This window comes from Schistocerca nitens, chromosome 9, assembly GCF_023898315.1.
Source record: "Schistocerca nitens isolate TAMUIC-IGC-003100 chromosome 9, iqSchNite1.1, whole genome shotgun sequence".
Lineage (NCBI taxonomy): Eukaryota > Metazoa > Arthropoda > Insecta > Orthoptera > Acrididae > Schistocerca > Schistocerca nitens.
Window position 1 is genome coordinate 46700811 of NC_064622.1, and position 21560 is coordinate 46722370.

Genomic DNA, 21560 nt, shown 5'->3' on the forward strand with positions numbered 1-21560 from the left:
CGAAAAATTCTTCCTCTGGCAGTGATTTCTCTCTGTACTGCAAGACAGTTCACAGGCCACCATTACCGTTGTAGGAAAACTCTGGCGAGGGAACTGACGTTTTCGCAGGCAAAATGTCCTTTTTTAATTTTTAATGAGAGAATGAGGCTAACAGTGGAAACTAAAATATTCTACCTTCGCTGCTGCGAAAAGTGTGAACACATGACCTGGAAACTTCTATGTGATTTTTAAACAAAAAAGAACTTTTTTTTTAATGTAATTCATCCCAGCCACGAGTCACGCCGCGTCACACACTCTCCACACGTATGTCCCCTACCTTCCTCTACCATTCTCTCTCTCTCTCTCTCTCTCTCTCTCTCTCTCTCTCTCTCTCTCTTTCACCCCTCAAGCTGAATGCATCAAATCACACTTCTGCCTATACATAACTTGTAGCTTCCGTTCCCGCGCGCGCGCGCGTGTGTGTGTGTGTGTGTGTGTGTGTGTGTGTGTGTGTGTGTGTGTGTGTGTCATAGGAGGTTGAGTAGCAACAGGGACGAGCGGGAGCAGACAGAACTGACGAGGAATCAGTTTTAGGTTGTGCAGTACATATTTCACTGTGAACTCGCAGCTTTCAAATTTTCTGCGCCACTGGCCCGAGCTGCAAATAAACTGCAATTAAAAAAAGAAGGAAGAAATAAAAAGTGCTCTGGAATTATATCAGAGAGAATATTTCTGCTCAGAGCGCTGAGCAGAGAGGACCCTAACGCCTGTCTGGACATTCCTGTTCGTCAGTTGAGCTCTGACCAAAAATAACTAGCAGTCACAGATCAGGAAAAAAAAAACATCTCTTAAACGTCGGGGGACGATTCCTTCGCAAAATGTGACCCGTCTCTGATTCCTGACAGGCATTTATTAAAAAAATGGTTCAAATGGCTTTAAGCACTATAGGACTTAACATCTGAGGTCATCAGTCTCCTAGAACTTAGAACTATTTAAACCTAACTAACCTAAGGACATCACACACATCCATGCCCGAAGTAGGATTCGAACCTGCGACCGTAGCGGTCGCGCGGTTCCAGACTAAAGCACGTAGAACCGCTCGGCCACACAGGCCGGCGGCATTTATTAGCTGTTGGGTAATTCAGTATTTCTCTTCATCACAACCTCGTCTTGGAGAGAAACCATCGGGTTAAAGATACGTAAATAATCTGTCATCAAATAACATTAATTTTCAAAAAACAGTGGCAGAATTTGATAATGTGACTACTAGCGAAATGAAAAAAAAAAAAAAATGGGAACCCACTCCCGTAGCAGAGGTCGCTAACGCACGTCTATGCCGTGGCGCTACGCTTTGACGTATGCTGGTTCGAATCCTGGTCGTGGGTGAAATTTTCACTGTCAGTATTCGGCTGGCAAGGGGAAGAGAGATGACAGCGTTTCGTTTATGATCACCAGTCCTTGCGCCGATGTCCCGCAATAAATTCCAAAATTCTCCGCAGTGTCTCAAGAAATGAGAGCATGTGACACCGTTGAACAATCCGCCGGATGGGGACGTTAAGCCCGACGGCCTCTTGGTGTTATTCGAGAGGAGCAGGCTATGGTGTCGGCCCTGGAATTCACTCTATTTCTCTCATCATATGACAAAATAGTAACACTACACTATACGTGCGTCTATTACACTCAACTACATTCTAAAAGAAACATACGGCACAACTCTACTATATCCTCAAGTAAAGGAGCCAATACGCGCGGAGGAAGAACACCCTTTCCGACGGACGGCTGAACCCACTCGACGGGATATCTCAGCCAGCAATACCCTACGACATTTACATTAATAAAATCGTTCTAACTTTCGTAGCTGACAGGGATGTACGAGGGGCATTCAGTAAGTAATGCAACACATTTTTTCTCGGCCAGTTTCATTTGAAAAAAGGGGAATTTGTTTTCAGACATTGTGGAACACTCTCGCTTCAGGCTATGTAGTTTAAGTTCCGATAGATGGCGGCGCTTTACCTAGCCTTCAAAATGGCGTCTGTTACGGAGCTGTGTTCAAAGAGCCCGCTGTCATTGAGTTTCCTTTGGCAGGAAAACAGAGCATCGCAGGCGCTTGCAGCACGTCTACAGAGACCTGGCAATAAACAAAAGCACGGTGAGACGTCGGGCGTAGCATCTGTCGTCTTCGACACAAGGTCACGCAAACTTGTCCGATCTCCTGCGTGGCGGCTGGCCGCACACAGCTGCAATGTTGGAACGTGTGGACATTCTCATTCGATCTCTGTTGGTCCATCATGGCCAGGGGACAATAGCTGGTTAAGTAATTGTCAATGTCAATAAAATTCACCAACAGCCGTGACCTTTAAGATATTATATTATTTTATTTTATTCTTAAGGCTACCAGTTTCAGCATTACATTATGCAATCTTCAGGCCCCATACGCCACTATCCAAAAAAAAAAGAACTTGTCGTGTGGCGCCATCAATCACCGGATATCGTGAATTCAATCGTTGTACAATTACAATGGGGGAAAGAAATACAGTAGAAGAAGATGGGTAGCTTTGAGGGATGAAGTAGTGAAGGCAGCAGAGGATCAAGTAGGTAAAAAGACGAGGGCTAATAGAAATCCTTGGGTAACAGAAGAAATATTGAATTTAATTGATGAAAGGAGAAAATATAAAAATGCAGTAAATGAAGCAGGCAAAAAGGAATACAAACGTCTCAAAAATGAGATCGACAGCAAGTGCAAAATGGCTTAGCAGGGATGGCTACAGGACAAGTGTAAGGATGTAGAGGCTTATCTCACTAGGGGTAAGATAGATACTGCCTACAGGAAAATTAGAGAGAGCTTTGGAGAAAAGAGAACCACTTGTATGAACATCAAGAGCTCAGATGGAAACCCAGTTCTAAGCAAAGAAGGGAAAGCAGAAAGGTGGAAGGAGTATATAGAGGGTTTATACAAGGGCGATGTACTTGAGGACTATATTATGGAAATGGAAGAGGATGTAGATGAAGATGAAATGGGAGATAAGATACTGCGTGAAGAGTTTGACAGAGCACTGCAAGACCTGAGTCGAAACAAGGCCCCACGAGTAGACAACATTCCATTGAAACTACTGACGGCCTTGGGAGAGCCAGTCCTGACAATACTCTACCATTTGGTGAGCAAGATATATGAAACAGGCGAAATACCCTCAGACTTCAAGAAGAATATAATAATTCCAATCACAAAGAAAGCAGGTGTTGACAGATGTGAAAATTACCGAACTATCAGTTTAATAAGCCACAGCTGCAAAATACTAACACGAATTCTTTACAGACGAATGGAAAAACTAGTAGAAGCTGATCTCGGGGAAGATCAGTTTGGATTCCGTAGAAATACTGGAACACGTGAGGCAATACTGACCTTACGACTTATCTTAGAAGAAAGATTAAGGAAAGGCAAACCTACGTTTCTAGCATTTGTAGACTTAGAGAAAGCTTTTGACAATGTTGACTAGAATACTCTCTTTCAAATTCTAAAGGTGGCAGGGGTAAAATACAGGGAGCGAAAGGCTATTTAAAATTTGTACAGAAACCAGATGGCAGTTATAAGAGTCGAGGGACATGAAAGGGAAGCAGTTGTTGGGAAGGGAGTAAGACAGGGTTGTAGCCTCTCCCCGATGTTATTCAATCTGTATATTGTGCAAGCAGTAAAGGAAACAAAAGAAAAATTCGGAGTAGGTATTAAAATCCATGGAGAAGAAATAAAAACTTTGAGGTTCGCCGATGACATTGTAATTCTGTCAGAGACAGCAAAGGACTTGGAAGAGCAGTTGAATGGAATGGATAGCGTCTTGAAAGGAGGATATAAGATGAACATCAACAAAAGCAAAACGAGGATAATGGAATGTAGTCGAATTAAGTCGGGTGATGCCGAGGGAATTAGATTAGGAAATGAGACACTTAAAGTAGTAAAGGAGTTTTGCTATTTGGGGAGAAAAATAACTGATGATGGTCGAAGTAGAGAGGATATAAAATGTAGACTGGCAATGGCAAGGAAAGCGTTTCTGAAGAAGAGAAATTTGTTAACATCGAGTATAGATTTAAGTGTCAGGAAGTCATTTCTGAAAGTATTTGTATGGAGTGTAGCCATGTATGGAAGTGAAACATGGACGATAAATAGTTTGGACAAGAAGAGAATAGAAGCTTTCGAAATGTGGTGCTACAGAAGAATGCTGAAGATTAGATGGGTAGATCAAATAACTAATGAGGAAGTACTGAATAGGATTGGGGAGAAGAGAAGTTTGTGGCACAACTTGACCAGAAGAAGGGATCGGTTGGTAGGACATGTTCTGAGGCATCAAGGGATCACCAATTTAGTATTGGAGGGCAGCGTGGAGGGTAAAAATCATAGAGGGAGACCAAGAGATGAATACACTAAGCAGATTCGGAAGGATGTAGGCTGCAGTAGGTACTGGGTGATGAAGAAGATTGCACAGGATAGAGTAGCATGGAGAGCTGCATCAAACCAGTCTCAGGACTGAGGACCACAACAACAACAACAATTACAAGTTCGTTTATTTGGATAGAACCGTACGGGGCTTGAAGATGGCATAATGTAATGCCAAAAGTGGTAACCTTCAGAATAAAATAAAACGATATCTTCAAGTTCACGGCTGTTGGTGAATTTTATTGACACTGACAGTTGTCATTCTAGGTGATCGACAGGTCACAGTCAAACACCTCGCTACAGAACTGCACGTCTCTGTTGGTGGTGCTGACACAAACGTCCACCACCTGGGGGACTCTGCTGGGTTCCTCGCCGCCTAACAGGAGGTCCTAAAGGGCAACGAACCACCATCTGGGCGGAATTTCTTGCGCGTTACGAGGCTGATCGTGACAATTTCTTGTCGAACATCGTCAAAGGGGATGAAACTCCGCTAATATGCGAGCATACAGGCCCTCCCAGGAAGGTGGCGTAAGGCAGTCGCGCTGAAGGGAGATTATGTTGAAAAATAGGGTTTTGTAGCCAAAAGAGTGGGGAATAATGTGTTGAACGGGAATCCCGAATAAAATCAACCTGCTTTCAGGAGAAAAGTGTTGCATTACTTATTGAACGCTCCTGGTACAATTCGACTCAAGGAAAGCATAATCTCCAACGGGTTACCGACTTTGCTTATCTTGTGCATGCCTGTAATTGATCCTCAAGTACGATGCGTTCCTCAACTACTTCCGAGAAATCGCTGCTCAAAGTTGAGTATGACACGAGAGCGCCAGCAATCCGACAGCAACGTTAGCGCAAACGGCTAAGGCGGCAGACTGTAAGTCCGCCCTTACTGCATTTCAGTAACGCAATTTTCTTTAAAAATAATCTTTCCAACAAATTATCACTATAACGAATCACGTTTCCCGAGAGCACTTATATTGAAAATAACTGATCATTTATTGTTCAATAAATTATTTTATCGCGTTTCAGGTGTAGCCCATTTTCAGAACGTGTGCCGTACCTGGCAGTCGTCGCATATTGGTTGACTCGTGACTGTATATTACTTGGACGATAGCTAACCAGATTTCCATGAAGAATATTCGCGAAAAAATGTAAGTCCGACGGAAAGAGGACGTTATCAGCTTTGATTATGGCAGTTAGTTCATTTTAATCTCTCCATGACATCTCAGAAGCACGTAGCCGAATGTATTTTTATTTTCTTGTGAAAGTTCACAAACGTTCTCCGGCTGCACTTAAACGATGTTGATTATTCATACAACATAATGACAGATTTCGGTACACACATTACATTACAGGTACCGATATCTGAGAAATCAGTCGCATCTATCGGTTTCCCAGATAAATCTGACAATGGAGTGTGTATTCCGAAATTGATCCTGTATGTTATATACATGATGAGCATCAGTACTTTGCAATGTGAGTAGGACCATAATGTTTGACATTACAAGTTAATCAGTAAGAGTTCCAGTGATGAGCGGAGAAACAGCTAGTAAGTAACTAGGGAAACTGAAGGTCGTCAGATTTATATTTTGTTTCTTGCTGTGTGACACCCGAAGGCGAGAGGGTGGTGGCGGCGTGAAGATTTTAATATAATTACATGGCCCTAGTTAACGACACTTAAACTGACGTAGGTTATATGGATATTTTGGTTAGATATGAAATTATTAATTAATGTATTCAATAATATGCGTACCGTGTCATCTTGTGTAAAGGGGGTGAGTGAGTGAGATAGATAGATAGATAGATAGATAGATAGATAGAGAGAACATTATTAATTAGGTTTTTTGGACGATTTTGATTTTATTAGTACTTCGGTACAAGGAAGGTAACCGCCAAGAAATCTTTGTTAACAGAAGAAATCTATTGATCTAATAAAGAAGCACAAAATGTTCAAGGAAAGACAGGAGTACGCGAATATATATCACTTACGTTTTACATAAATAGGAACCGGAAGGAAGCCAGTGCTAAATGGTTCCAGGCAAAATGTCAAGATACCAAAAAATAAATGTTTATTGGAAGGACTGTTTCCGCATAGAAAGGTCAAAACCATCTTCCCTGAAATAAAAAGCAAGAGCGGCAACATTGAGAGTCCAGTGGGAATTCTAATGTTAAATGTAGAGGACAAAGCGGACTGGTGGAAAGAATACACTGAAGGCCTCCATGAGGGGAAAAGTTACCGGATGAAGAGGTAAACGAAGAAACAGGAGTCGATATAGAAGAGAGAGGGGATCCAATATTAGAACCACAATTTAAAAGAGGTTTGGATGACTTAAGATCAAATAGGGCAACCAAACGAATACTCAAGTTGGTATGGAGAATCTATGAGACTGGCGGCTTATCAGACTTTCGGAAAAATGTCATCCACAATCCCTCGAAGATATCAGGAACTGGTAAATGCGAGACTTATAGCCAATCACCTCAACGGCTCATGCATACAAGTTGCTGAGAAGAAGAATAATATACGGAAGAATGGAGTGAAAATTGAGAATCTTTTAGATGACTATGAGTTTGGCTTTCGGAAACGTAAAGGCATAATACACTCCTGGAAACGGAAAAAAGAACACATTGACACCGGTGTGTCAGACCCACCATACTTGCTCCGGACACTGCGAGAGGGCTGTACAAGCAATGATCACACGCACGGCACAGCGGACACACCAGGACCCGCGGTGTTGGCCGTCGAATGGCGCTAGCTGCGCAGCATTTGTGCGCCGCCGCCGTCAGTGTCAGCCACTTTGCCGTGGCATACGGAGCTCCATCGCAGTCTTTAACACTGGTAGCATGCCGCGACAGCGTGGACGTGAACCGTATGTGCAGTTGACGGACTTTGAGCGAGGGCGTATAGTGGGCATGCGGGAGGCCGGGTGGACGTACCGCCGAATTGCTCAACACGTGGGGTAGCATGCCGCGACAGCGTGGACGTGAACCGTATGTGCAGTTGACGGACTTTGAGCGAGGGCGTATAGTGGGCATGCGGGAGGCCGGGTGGACGTACCGCCGAATTGCTCAACACGTGGGGCGTGAGGTCTCCACAGTACATCGATGTTGTCGCCAGTGGTCGGCGGAGGGTGCACGTGCCCGTCGACCTGGGACCGGACCGCAGCGACGCACGGATGCACGCCAAGACCGTAGGATCCTACGCAGTGCCGTAGGGGACCGCACCGCCACTTCCCAGCAAATTAGGGACACTGTTGCTCCTGGGGTATCGGCGAGGACCATTCGCAACCGTCTCCATGAAGCTGGGCTACGGTCCCGCACACCGTTAGGCCGTCTTCCGCTCACGCCCCAACATCGTGCAGCCCGCCTCCAGTGGTGTCGCGACAGGCGTGAATGGAGGGACGAATGGAGACGTGTCGTCTTCAGCGATGAGAGTCGCTTCTGCCTTGGTGCCAATGATGGTCGTATGCGTGTTTGGCGCCGTGCAGGCGAGCGCCACAATCAGGACTGCATACGACCGAGGCACACAGGGCCAACACCCGGCATCATGGTGTGGGGAGCGATCTCCTACACTGGCCGTACACCACTGGGGACACTGAATAGTGCACGGTACATCCAAACCGTCATCGAACCCATCGTTCTACCATTCCTAGACCGGCAAGGGAACTTGCTGTTCCAACAGGACAATGCACGTCCGCATGTATCCCGTGCCACCCAACGTGCTCTAGAAGGTGTAAGTCAACTACCCTGGCCAGCAAGATCTCCGGATCTGTCCCCCACTGAGCATGTTTGGGACTGGATGAAGCGTCGTCTCACGCGGTCTGCACGTCCAGCACGAACGCCGGTCCAACTGAGGCGCCAGGTGGAAATGGAATGGCAAGCCGTTCCACAGGACTACATCCAGCATCTCTACGATCGTCTCCATGGGAGAATAGCAGCCTGCATTGCTGCGAAAGGTGGATATACACTGTACTAGTGCCGACATTGTGCATGCTCTGTTGCCTGTGTCTATGTGCCTGTGGTTCTGTCAGTGTGATCATGTGATGTATCTGACCCCAGGAATGTGTCAATAAAGTTTCCCCTTCCTGGGACAATGAATTCACGGTGTTCTTATTTCAATTTCCAGGAGTGTAGAAGCAGTTCTGTACGTTGTGATGATAATAGGAGGAAGGCTTAAGAAAAATTAACATACCTCCACAGGGTTTACCGACTTAGAAAATACGTTTGTCAGTCTAAAATGGAGCGAGAAAAGCTATAGCGTAAGACTGTTAATATACAAATATGTACAAGAATCAATAGGGGAACATCAGCGTGGAAGAGGAAGAACAAAGCAGTCAGGGCCGCAGCCTCTCGCTCCTACTGTCCAGGCTATACATCGATGCAGTAGTGATACACGTAACAGGAAGGCCTGAGAGTGGGATTAAAATTCAGGGTGAAAGGATATCAGTGACAAGATTCGCTGATTACATTGCTAACCTCAGTGAAAATAGCGAAGAAATACAAACCTGCTGAATGGAATGAACAATCTAATGAGGGTAGAACACGATTTGAAAGTAAACCGAAGAAAGATGACAGTAATGAGGAGTGGTTGAAATGAGATTAGCGACAGTTTGGTGACTAGCATGTAGACGAAATTGAAGAATACTGCTACCTTAGAAGCGAAATAAGACCTGAGAACGAAGCAAGGAGTGCATAAAAAGTGGATTAACACAAGCGAAGTCGGCGTTCCTGCCCAAAAGAAGTCTACTGGTATCGAAGATAGGCCTTAATCCGACAACACACATTTGGAGCACAGCTTTGTTGTAGTGAATCATGGACTGTTGGAAAATCTACGGATCTAGTTTCCCGAGACGCCATGTTGAGTTTCTTTTTCGGCCATAATACTATAAAAGTGATGTCAGTCTGTAGCGGTGCTCGGATGTATGTTAAATGGCTCTCAGCCGTTATAACCACATTAACTCGGAAATGACATTCGTTTATCAAGAGCTCGCTTCCCTGAAATGAAGCTGTCTCGCCTGCATCGGTTAAGTAACGAACGTTGTTTTGCTTGCAGTCGACAGTGTAATTATCTGGATAAAAGTAATTTTGTTTTGGGTTCGTTCGTGCAGACATCAAATCAGCCTCATTTCCTTGATGTATCCCGCGGTACGAAGCGAATCGTATGAGAGTGCAATAATACGGGGAAGTCTGCGATGCCAGTGAAATGAATACGATTGCAATTACACCGATACGATAGTAGGGTGAAAAGATACACAGATGGCGCATATAAATATGGAATTGCAGCGTAATAACGTAAATCGACTAGAAACGAGATCTCTCAACACAATAGCGCTTTCCTAAATATAGCAACTTATTCATTCCGAAGACTTTTTTATGATGATTTTGTTAACTTCTAAAACACGATGATAGGAAAGACAAGAGTGAAATTGCAGCTTAGTGTGATGTTAATCAACTAAAAAGGTTTGATATAGTGGGAGAACACTTTCATCCACCAACATCCATCACGAGTACTAAGGTAATTAGTAACGTAAAACCAACGTCGTATTGGCCTGAAATCTCTTCAGCATTTTAACTATTCGGAATATTTCCTTTCCAAATTATACACTAGATGCGACGCTACTATAGGACATTGATAAATTAACTACTGTACAAAATGGGCAAATTGCTGTCAAGCTAATGTTAAGATATGTTCAGGAATATCAGCGAGAACGAAAGTAGAACACGATTACCATTAGTGTAACAACTACTACAATCGCAGTACTAGCAGTCATTTGTGCAGTTTATCTTTTCCTAAGGCGTAAAACCACATACACAAGATCCCTGGTTGCACCAAATAGGAATTGTGAACATTGTTGGCACAGAATTTTGTAAATAGAGTAAGATTTTTATGTTAAAGGTTAAGGTTTAATGACGAGCAAGCAGAGATGCCCGTATAGCCAACTGCCGATTTTTCTGATTTTGGCTTACAGCAAATGTCGCACGATGGCGGAATGATCACAGTTCATCACATTTACCTGTTCTTGAGTACGCTGACGTGTACCATTGTCGATTAGTTTGTTTAAACGATCTTCATCAAGCATCGAACGTCTTCCTGGACGTGGAGAGTCACTAATTTCAAAACGATCCTCCTTAAACTGAAAAAAAAAAAAAAAAAAAAAAAAAAAAATTTCTTGCCGTTTTCTGTCCTATGGCATTATTCCCATACACGGCGCAAATCTTTCTGGCTGTCCCCGCTGCTGTCATCCCTATACTGAACTCAGACAAAAGAATATGTACGAAATGTTCCGATTTCTTCACTTGGCAATTCGTTTTCTAGCGTCCACAACTCCACACAGTAACTACAAATGACAATATGTAAAGCCAAACAACAACAGTGAACTAGGAATAACATACGGCAATCGATAAACAAAGCCATAGCTAACGGAAAACCAACATGGGAAACAAAAACGCTATGCACCAAACTAATAATACGTCTTTCCCTTGTCAAGGAAGTTTGTTCCGGTATTTTTGCGGTTATCGTACTCAAGTTCGGTAGCTTTACTGATAGAACACGCTTCGTTATTAAATAACCTGACCTGATGTTTCACACGAAAACGTGTCTATTTTGCTTCGTAAATGTTAAAGAACCTCAGTTGTGAAACGGAAAATGTCTGTCTGAACGAATAACAGTGCAAATCAGTATCAATTTGTTTTATTAGTATTTTGTCACGTAACTCACTCGCAAATAACGCCTGCGTGCATCCCCTCTTGTGCTCGTTTCTCATTAATAATGAAGGAACTATTGCTACGTTGCGTTTCCACGTCCATTAAACAGTTCTTCACTGATCACGGTAACCCTTTTGAATTATACACTAATAGCGGAATTTTCCGCCACGATAGTTACTGATGCTACCTTGTCCACAACTTTTATAAATATTTCCGCGCGCTTTTCCGCGAATAAACCGAATCACTGAAATACGTTTATCGTGCGATGCGACGTAAAACTTTCAACTCCTAATTATACTCATTCGCAAATTGTTCGTATTAATTGTGTGCCATGCGGCTCCGGGCGACCGCTCCATGCTAAACCCAAACAACGACACTATGCACATCAAGTCGGCGCATGACCAGCGGCGGTGGGGCATTTTTGACCATGAAAAGAAAAAAAATGTGGCCCCTCTAGAGAAAAGACGCACTCAACATCGAAAACTTGAGAAGGCAGCGATGAGTACGGAGTACAATACGACAGATAACACTACTCCTTACAGTGCAACGTCACGGGGAAAAATTATGTTAGGGACAAAATTTTCGCTGATGCACAGTTGTGCAGCGTACTGCTTACCCCAGTCTTTGATAGAGTTATTATCAACAATAAAATGTCAAAAATGTGTGCTTCCGGAATATTGTTTCCAAAATATTCGGAAAAGTACAGAAACGTACTCATGAGTAGTCGCGACACTTAAGTGGAGACAATTTACTTAGCATATCACAGTTTGGATTCCAGGAAGGTTGCTCGACTGAGAATGCTATTTATACATTCCTCATCAAATAGTACAAGTCTTAAATAACAAGTCATCGCCAGTTGGTATTTTTGTGATGTTTACGTGGCGTTTGATCGCGTAGTTCACGATATCCTCTTAGAACAACTCAAGTATTATTGAACTGATGGCTTTACCAACAACTGGTTTGAATCATACTTGACAAACAGAATGCAAAAGCTTGTGATGAATACTTCATCCCGTATCTGAAAGATAGAGAATTTTAGTGACTGGGGTAAAAAAAAAAAAAAAAAATCAGAAAGGACGTTTCACAGGGTTCAATTTTGGGTCCTCTCCTATTCCTTATATTTGTCAATGACCTTCCACTCACCATTCAAGAAGAAAAATTGGTACTTTGTGCAGACTGTTAGTTTTATAATAAATCCCATTAGAAGGAAAGCAACGGAAGAGTTAATAAATGATATTTTCCGAAGAATTATTAACTATTCTCTGAAAATAAACTATCTTTACAGTGTGAAAAAACACACTATATTCATTTCTGTACAACAAATAGAGTCATGCCTACAACTGATGCAGCATGTGAACAGTAGTCAGTAAGTTGGGTAGAATGCTCCAAATTTTTGGGTGTACACGCTGATTAAAAACTGAGCTGGAAGAAGCATATCACTGAGCTTCTCAAATAATTAATTTCAGCTACTTTTGTTATTCGTATAATCGACATCTTGGGAAGGCGTAACAATCTGCTGACACATTTTGCTTATTTACATTCAATAATGTATTATTTTATCAGATACCTCATCACTTAGCAAAAAAGTATTAGTTGCAGAAAGGCGACCAATAAGAATAATATGTAGTATTCACCCCCGCACCTCATGTAAGTACCTCGCATTTTAATTGCGCCGTCACACTACATATATTCGCTAATGAAATTTGTAATAAAGAATCCATCACAATTCGAGAAGAACATTAGAGGGGGGAAATGACTTTCATTACCGAGTGTTAAAGCTGTCAGTGCCTCAGAGAGGTGTTCAATATGCAGCAACAAAAATTTTTGAACACTTTTACTTTATTTAATGTGTAATGTTCCGCAGGACATCACTGAGGAGCAAGTCTCACTGGTCACGGAACGAGTCAGTACATAAAATTATAACAGAAGAGTAATAACAGATGAAATGAAAATTATGTCGATCCTATGCAGAGGACAAGCCATAAGTTTAAATAAACGTAGTCAACAAGGAACAAATGAGTTAGCTTATTTTTTTAATTTTTCCAGGAGTTCCGCGATGGAATAGGAAGAGTGAGCCATGACGAAACTCTTCAGTTTGGACTTGGAAGTGCGTGGATAATTGCTAAGATTTAGAAACCTTCTGGTAGCTTATTGAAAATCGATGCAGCAGAATACCGCATGCCTCTCTGCACAATAGTCAAGGAGGTGTGTATCGAATGGAGATTGCATTTCTGCCTGGTATTGAGTGAAAGCTGATACCTCTTGGGACTAAGCCGACAATGTTAACAACAAACGACATTGAAGAAAACATGTTAGTCGGACTGCTGAACAGCGGTCAACAGTTTGGGAAACTTACACCACACATTGTTCGAACCGCCCCTTTCTGAGCCAGAAATACTCTACGTCATAAGCGAATGAAAATAATAAAAGTAGAGCACTTTTCGCATTGAACTATAACATATTTCAGTACTGTTATAATGGTAAATGAAGCAGCGTTTAGTTTCTGAACAAGATCCTGAACGTGGGCTTTCCACGACAGCTTACTATCTAAATGAACGCCGACGAATTTGCCCAATAACATAAAATGTCTGACAGGAAGCGAAGCAAGTTTTAAATCTAATTTAAAAACCTTTCCCTGGACAACTCCTTATATCCCATTAACGAGTTTTAAGTAGATACTGATAGCCATCAAAATAAGTAAGACATAAATAATAAAATAAAAATAAAAAATATAAAGTGTAATTGCATGAGTACGATACAAAATAATGTGGTCATTAAAGTTAACACTAATCACGTATACATATCCTGTAAGCTGACTTGTTCCATGTCATTTTTATAACAGAATCTTGGGCATTAATAACCGTTTCAGCTGTATTTTGGTCATTCATTACTCTACCACTACCGGTTTCGTGGCGTTAAAGCCACATCTTCAGGTGACATACGATTAAAACATTAGAGCGGAAAAGCTCGGAATCTTTTTTCCCTGCATTCGTTGCCCGTCAAAACAAAACACCGCTAAGAGACGGTATGTCATGGATTAAAAACTGCCAAATTACAATATAGTGGATGGGTCCAAAACAAATCGTATCATAGTGATCGCTTCTGTGGTCTACTCGTATATGGAGACGCGTACAGAGCATGCGGTTGAGTCCCCTGTACCCGGTTCCGTATAGATCGGAGAAGCGATCACTATGGTACGATTTGTTTTGGACCCATCCACTATAATGGAATTTGGCAGTTTTTAATTCATGACAAACCGTCTTTTAGCGGTCTTTTGTTTTGACGGACAACGAATGCTAGGAAAAAAGATTCCGAGCTTTTCCGCTCTAATGGTTTAATCGTGTGGCTTTAACGCCACATCTTCAGGTGACACGAAACCTGTAGTGGTATAGTAATAAAGGACCATAATACAGCTGAAGCGGTTATTAATAAGCAAGCTCAATACTCACAGTTGTGGGTGCCCCAAAAAAGGTGTGTGAAATCTTATGGGACTTAACTGCTAAGGTCATCAGTCCCTAAGCTTACACACTACTTAACCTAAATTATCCTGAGGACAAACACACACACCCATGCCCGAGGGAGGACTCTAACCACCGCCGGGACCAGCCGCACAGTCCATGACTGCAGCGCCTAAGACCGTTCGGCTAATCCCGCGCAGCTGGGTGCCCCACCCACAAGATTGTTTGCAGATACCATGATCGTTAGAATGACCTATGGAACATGTAACTAAGTAACTCTCTAAACGGAGAAATATATTTTAGGAGCACATCAGGAACTTTAAATTCTTTGGGCCTGCCCTTCCGTACGGACAGATGTCTGGGTTATAGGCAACACGCTAGGCATACGCATACTTCAAGAGTGACTATGCTTGGCCGCCTCTCAGAGGCGTAACCAGTACAAAAGGACGTTTACTTCCAAGGGCAGCCCCAGTGAACTTTTTGTCTCGAACAAAAGTTATTCTCATGACATGATCTATCATCCCCAGGAATTTGATACAAAGACTTTGAAACACCTTGTATATGAGAGGCATTGGAGCAATAAGCCGGTCCGCTGAGAGGCTACGTGGGGAGGTAGCAGCCCGTAGTGCACTGTTAAGTTAGGGCGGGTAGGCTGTCTGGCAGACCACTCGGCGCGAGTGATGGCCTGTGGGTAGCGCGTGTGCTCGCAGCTACAGCGGCGGCCAGTAGCAGCCCCTGGGGCCCCGCCAGCCCGCCGCAGCCGCACAGTAGCTCATCCACTCAGCCGCCGCGGGTCCCTGAGCGCCGCGCCGAGTGCCTGTAATTATCCTGGAGGCTCCAGCTACGGCGGATGGCCCTGTGGAGTGTTACGGCCCCTCCATTTCCGGCCTTCCATCAAACGCCCCTACCCCCCTCCCACCCCCACATCCACCTCCACATTGAAGTCCGCACAGGCCACCGGACCTCACTAGTAGGGTGGTTACACAGATTTACGAGAGGACGGCAGCTCCAAATGAGACTACAGGCGGTCTCTAAGCTTGTGTCGCCGTGACTAAGTGTGACGCTTTGTTAGTATCTGTACTTTATGTCTCGATGACAATATTCCTCTGTAACGATTGTAATGAACTGTTTGAATTTACATTCATTCTTCTAATAGACTACTTTGTATTTATCTGTTGTTCATTTGTTTGCAATGTTGTTATGGTTCAAATGGCTCTGAGCACTATGGGACTTAACTGCCGTGGTCATTAGAGATGGGCAAACTCGTTCATCCTTGGGAACTAGTTCACTGCTGATCGTTCTTTTTTGGGAACCGTTCATTTTTACTCGTTCACCGTTCATTTGTGCTTGGTATATGGTTCTTATGAAAAACTGAAAACTAGTAGTGTAGGTGACTGAAGGATGGAGGGCATCAAGAGGGGGCACTTGCCTCCCCCCTGGAGTATAGAGTTTTTATTCATTACAGAATTCTTACACACTTTTAGAAGTAATTTCTGTGATTCTGCAGAACCTCTCGTTTAGCCTTGTGTGGCTGATCGCAGGAAAATAATATAGGGTGGCGCACCGAAAACCGGGGCCGAGTACAGACTGCTCGCTAATTACGGACGATGTGTTACCCGTTACGAGCAGATACAACAAACAAACAAAGAAACATGTAATAATTAGGCAGTGAAGAAATAACAAGCTAATGCAAGCAACAATTGCGAAACAATCGATGACGATTTGTAGAGAGCTGCAAAAGAGAACATGAAAATCTCACGCGACGCGCATGGGCTATAGTTCATGTAGTCTTGTAAACCTGTTGGTGGCTATTTCCCAACTTTATAGACCACAAATGTCTGCTATAAAATTCTTCGTTTCGACTTCCACTACATATGCAACGTTGTAAGCAATTATCGTTTACACCCTATATATACTTCACGTTGTCTCCGAGTTCGTAGGCGAAATAGACTTAATTGAAGCATAAAATAAAATGTGGTTTTCTCATATTTGCGTCACACGCTTAATGAAAATTAGGTTTTTATGTTGCATTATTGAAGTTAATGCAGCAATAATAATAATTAAGTTCGCAGTAATAAAGTTTTTGGTTTGAAAGCTCCTTCTGAACAAATGTTTTGAGATAATAAGTAAATACGATTTTATGGCAATCTATGTCTTTTCAAATGGAGAGGCACCGCTTTTCCTACTGAGCCAAAATGACGCAAAACCCACTTTTTTTTTCAAAGAAACCAGACTAGTAGGTAATGCAAACTGGAAACAACCAAACTTAAAAATAATTAGACCCTTCCTAAATGTAATGTTTTGTATATGAATGATACACGAAAATCGTTTTATATGAATTTTCTTACACTAAAAATTAAGCAAATTATTGGAAGTTAGCTGCTAAATCAAGTCCATGAAACCAAAAAATATATGAATAACAAAAAAAAACTTGCCTTGTTATAAGTATGTCTTCTGCTGTTCATCGATTTAATGAAGTGAGCTGATATGCCCTTTTGTTACCTGAAAAGACGTACCTATTACATACAACGTAATTTACATAATTATAAAATACGTTTTGATTACCGGTCGTGGACGCTGAATAGCCAGAACCAAGTGCAAGGACAGTTTGGAACACATGTAAAATAGGCGAGCGCAGTGAACGAAACGAACAACCGGATACTGAACTAAGTAGGAGCAGTCGGCAGTGGAACTGAGACAGGTGGTCATGCGAAGAACGACGAGTGCGGCCGAGGGAGACCGAGACTGGAACTGCCGAAGTGACCGCGCCGACCGAGGTGGACAAGTGAACTATGAACCGATCGTTCCTCCTTCCCGGGAACTATAAGTAGACCGCCGCGACCGAAGTGAACTATGAACCGATCGTTCCTTGGAATTCGTTCCTCGGTCCTTTCGTTCATCTTGGTGAACCGTTCCTTTGCACCCGTTCATTCGCGAACTACCCATCTCTAGTGGTCATCAGTCCCCAATATCTTGGAACTACTTAAACCTAACTAACCTAAGGACATTACACACATCCATGCCCGAGGTAGGATTCGAACCTGTGACCGTAGCGGTCGCGCGGCTCCAGACTGTAGCGCCAATGTTATTATTTACGTTATACTATTACGCATCGTAACCTTAATATTTAATATATGTATCAATCTACGTTAATAATCGTTGTATCATTGTTGTTTTCAGGAGCTTTCTTTGGAGTAAGTACGGGGTGATCAAAAAGTCAGTATATATTTGAGAAACTGAATAAATCACGGAATAATGTAGATAGAGAGGTACAAATTGACACACATGCTTGGAATGACGTGGGGTTTTATTAGAACCAAAAAAAAAAAAAATACGAAAGTTCAAATAATGTCCGACAGATGGCGCTTCATCTGATCAGAATAGCAATAATTAGCATAACAAAGTAAGACAAAGCAAACATGATGTTCTTTACAGAATATGCTCAATATGTCCACCATCATTCCTCAACAATAGCTGTAGTCGAGGAATAATGTTGTGGACAGTACTGTAAAGCATGTCCGGAGTTATGGTGAGGCATTGGCGTCGGACGTTGCCTTTCAGCATCCCTAGACAGTCGGTCGATCACGATACACTTGCGACTTCAGGTAATCCCAAAGCCAATAATCGCACGGACTGAGGTCTGGGGACCTGGGAGGCCAAGGATGACGAAAGTGGCGGCTGAGCACACGATCATCACCAAACGACGCGCGCAAGAGATCTTTCGCGCGTCTATTAATATGGGGTGGTTCTAATAAAACCCCATGTCATTCCAAGCATGTGTATCAATTTTTACCTCTCTATCTACATTATTCCGTGGCTTATTAAGTTTTCATATTTATACTGACTTTTTGATCACCCGGTATATCGTTCGATTAAAACACAACCGTACTTGCTACAGTATCTCGTTGATAAAAGAATTATGAGTAATAATTGCGTGTTGCGCGACACACCTTGCATATCTGTTGTGAACTATAGTAACAGAAAATGTATCTGCATGTACACTACCGTTTCCTCATTTCATACACTTGGTTACGCCGTAGGCATTAGCCTTCCTACGAAATTCCCCTCCACCTGTAAGCTGACGCCTGTGGGAGCAGCCGGCGCCTGCCACTCAGCGTGTAGGCGGCCAGCCTTATGGGCGTGCGGTGCGGGCTGCGGCGGAGCCGGCGGTAGGGGCCGTCAGTGACGGCGCACGGGCGGTGCCGGCTGGTGGGCGCGTTATTAATTCACGTCTAGTGGCTGAGCAGCTCCACAGGATCCAGAGTCTGCTGTTCCCGCAGGGCCACGCCTCGGTAAGACTCTGCAATGTCTGACGTCCGCAGCACGCTCACCCGCAAGCGGGCAAACGCTCAGGTTAGAAATAAAGAAGTCGGAAAAATACCGGTACATAGTCATTTTCCTGCATAGACTTTTTTAAATTGTGGAATAATCATTTTATTTCATTACTTGGTACTTAGATTATTTCGCTCCCTCTGGCATTATCAAGCTACATCATAACAGAATTGTTACACTTACAGCATGTTAGGTCCACCTCCGTAACTGACAAGCCGATCGCGATCACTGGCCATTACAATTTCGTCCAGATTCTTGGAATATTGTCAAAAATGAATGTGACGGAAGCGGGAGCTCAAGATGGCCATGAGTTTAGGAGAAAAAAATAGCGTTTTTGGCGCGGGTCGGAGGAGGCATGAGCCGTTTACGTTAGTGTCGTCTCCGAACAACGGTGACGCAGCGGGAAAAATACAGAACGGTAAAATGGCTCTGAGCACTATGGGACTTAACATCGGAGATCACCAGTACCCTAGAACTTAGAACTACTTAAACCTAACTAACCTAAGGACATCACACACATTCATGCCCGAGGCAGGATTCGAACCTGCGACCGTAGCAGTCGCGCGGTTCCAGACTGAAGCGCCTAGAACCGCTCGGCCACACCAGCCGGCACACAACGGTAATCCGAAGGTCGTAGGCTTGAATCCTTATACGAAAACTTCTTGTTATTTTCAATTTCTCCGTTACCTACACTGCAAATAAACCTACATAATGCTCAATATATTGTATTTTCTTAATATAATCGTGAAACGTAGTAAAGGAAAGGCAAATGAACATTTGGGATTATTAATAAATCTGGAGGAATGTATTGTAAAGCGTACGTGGGAACTCCATATATGGAAGTAGATACTTTTATTATTTTACAGCTGATGGTTCACACGTGCTGGAGTAACATTCATCATAAAAACAGTGGAAGCAGTACTTATATTTGCTTCTCACACACTTAATAAACGCCTTCTGTTTACAATTACTTGGTTGTTTTGAAGCTCCTATACAGAAACAAACTTGTTTACATTCATAAAAGGTCTTCTCAAAATCGCACAGTCTGGCAGCAAACCACCCGTAACGCACCATTTCGCCAAATATTCTCGAGGACAACTTGTGAAGAGCAAAGGAATGTATTTTGATGCAGGGTTTTCGGGACGTGATTTCTTAATCTCTCGACGAGATAATGGCAGTTTTGAAACTTTCTGATGAAATTCTTTACATGAAGATAAAAATAGTCTTCGGTTGCAGTAGCGGTGTGCATTTGGGGCGAATCACTTTACTACAGCACGACAGCAATCCTGCATCTTGAAAAATTTCGTCATATAACTGTGGACTTGTTTATCCTCTCTACGAATCAGTTTTTTATAATCCTACACATAGGATTTCATCAAATCAAGTACACGTTCATTGTCTCGATTCATTTGCAGTGAAAGTAACATAAAAATAGGAAATTAAAAAAATGGTTCCCACAGAGGGACACAATCCCAAGACCCTTGTATTACCGTTCCGTACTATTTCCTCTGCGCCAACTACTCCCTGGAAACTATACTAACATAAATGGCCCATGCCACGCCCGATCCGCGCCAAAAATGCTATTTTTTTCCTAAACGTTTGGCCATCAGGAGCATTGACTTGTGTCGCTTTCAATTCTGGCCAGGACTTGAATACACGATAAATTTGGACGAAATCGCTGATCACAAGTTGGCGCGGTCCCCTTGTGAGTAATCAGCCTATCTGTCAGACAGAAGTCGCAGGTCATGGTACTCTCAAAAACTCCAGGTTCTGGAAAACCGGCAATTGCAGGGAGAGCAGTGTACTGAGCCCATACGACTCCATACCGCATCCAGATAACGCCATATGGAAATGAAGACACGACAACCGGTCAGCATCGTGCGAAAATTTGGGCGTGAACGCTGTGTTCGTTAGCCTTTTTTCAGCCTGTTATATATTCCACACATCACTGTGGAAAGTAAAAGCACCACGTCTTTGGTAAGACTATAAAAAAAATGGTTCAAATGGTTCTGAGCACTATGCGACTTAACTTCTGAGGTCATCAGTCGCCTAGAACTAATTAAACCTAACTAACCTAAGGACATCACACACATCCATGCCCGAGGCAGGATTCGAACCTGCGACCGTAGCGCTCGCTCGGTTCCAGACTGTAGCGCCTAGAACCGCACGGCCACACCGGCCGGCTAAGAGTTTCAAACAAGTATAATAGGTTCGGGTCCAACCATCACAGATATCCTCCAATATAAAATGGTAAAAAACGGATTTACGTGTCTTTTGTAACTGTACTAACATGTGGTACGCACTTTTTCCATTTTGTAGCTCGAAAAAAAACTGACAAGAAGAGGGTACAGAATGATCGGCCATGTGTTAAGACATCACGGAATAACTTCGGCGGTATTAGAGGGAGCTGTAGAGGGTAAAAACTGAAGAGCAAAACGGAGATTGGAATACACCCAGCAAATAACTGAGGATGTAGGTTGCAAGTGCTACTTTGCGATGAAGAGGTCGACGCAGGAGAGGAACTCGTGACGGGTCGCATCAAATCAGTCAGAAGTCCGAAGAGTCAAATAAACAAACAAATTAATAAATAATGAAAATGGAAAAATAAAAAAAGCTCGATAAAAGTTCCAGTAGTGCAACATTACTTTTATATGCTGCATCATGTC